The sequence below is a fragment of the Miscanthus floridulus genome, chromosome 9, assembly GCF_019320115.1.
Source record: "Miscanthus floridulus cultivar M001 chromosome 9, ASM1932011v1, whole genome shotgun sequence".
Classification (NCBI taxonomy): Eukaryota; Viridiplantae; Streptophyta; class Magnoliopsida; order Poales; family Poaceae; genus Miscanthus; species Miscanthus floridulus.
In genome coordinates, this window is record NC_089588.1 from 66,558,677 (window position 1) to 66,560,260 (window position 1,584).

A 1,584-nucleotide genomic window follows, 5' to 3' on the forward strand; every position below is an offset into this window, starting at 1 on the left:
GGGTCCACCTTGACAATTTTCTGGATAAACCCTACTGAAAACACAAATTCACCAAACTTATGGAATTTATTAGTTTAAACCCCTAGACCTATCTAGGTGATCATTTTCATGCATTTATACAAGTTATATTGATGGTTCATGATGGGTGTTAATGATCGTCAATAGATGTCGCTCAAGACATCATACTACTCCGCCTATTTCCATTCTTGTTAGTGGGAACGGCGAAGCAATAGTTCTACACCAATAAAGATAACATCAACACTTGGGCAAAATGTTCGAAGGCCTTCCTAGCAAAGTTTTTCCCTATAGGAAAAACCAATGCCTTAAGAGGAAAGATTTCCAACTTCCAACAGTAGAAAGGAGAAACCATTCCAGAAGCATGGGAATGTTTCCAAGAATACATTTCAGACTATCCTCATAATGGCATGGAAGATTGGTTGCTCATGCAAAGTTTCTACCATGGATTAACTCAAAAAGCTCATGAACAACTCGATGCTACTATTGGAGGAGCATTTATGTCAGTCACTCTTGGAAAAGCTGAAGCTCTTATGGAGAAGATAGCCTCTAATCAATGCTGGTCTCAAGGCAATTTTCAAACATGTAATAAGAGCGAAGAAGCACAAGAAGAGGTGTGTGCACTTTCAACCAAGATGGACGTACTGTTGAATTGGCTTGAACAACAAGCCAATTATAAGAAAGATCACCAGGCCATTCAAGATGCTTATAATACCCAAAACATATGTAGAGAATATTTGGGGGTTGATTTCCCTGAATCTCAAGAGGATGTAAGCATTGTCATGAACAATTCTGCTCCACAACAACAAAGACAAGGATGGGGGCAACAACAACAATGGTCAAATTACCAAGGTAAGTACCCAGGTAATTACAATAAATCTTCTAATCGTAAACAACCATTCTTGAGAGATTTGATTGTAGAACAAGCCAAGATTAATGAAAATATTTCTAAAAAGCTTGCTTCTAATGATAAGGTCCTAGAAAACATAAACACTAAAATGGAAAGCTTTCCTTCTGCTACAAAAGACCAACTTAGCTATAACTAAAAGATAGAATCACAATTGGCCCAGTTGGCTGGTACTCAGCCTTTTGCCACTAACCTTGAAAAGGTCAATGCCATAACCACAAGAGGTGGCAAGTCTAGTCATGATCCTCCATATCCGACAAGGACGAGTAAGACACCAATAGAAATGCGAGAGGAAGGAAAAGAAGAAGCCAAAGAATTTGGACCACAAGCACATGAGATGATGTAAGATTATCACGACACCACCCTCCTACCATTTCCACACAGAAATTGAAAGGATAAAATGGATGAGCAGTTTGGTAAGTTTGTGGAGGTAATTCAAAAGTTATATATCAATATTCCTTTGCTAGATGCCCTACAGTTACCTACGTATGCAAAATACCTCAGGGACATTCTGAACAACAAAAGACCATGGCCCACCACTAAAGTAATCAAGCTAATGGAGGAGTGTAGTGCGGTCATCCTCAATACATCACCAGTAAAGAAGGATCTAGGATGTCCCACTATTGATTGTTCGATCGGAAACCAAATCTTTGAGAATGCGT

At 39.0% G+C, this 1,584-nt stretch overlaps 1 non-coding gene across 1 annotated transcript; it reads right to left on the bottom strand.

The window, feature by feature from the left end:
* Nucleotides 1–318: 318 nt before the first annotated feature.
* Nucleotides 319–427, bottom strand: LOC136484647 (small nucleolar RNA R71). The gene has a single exon (XR_010766149.1). It is a non-coding gene; the product is annotated as a small nucleolar RNA R71 (small nucleolar RNA).
* Nucleotides 428–1,584: the final 1,157 nt, after the last annotated feature.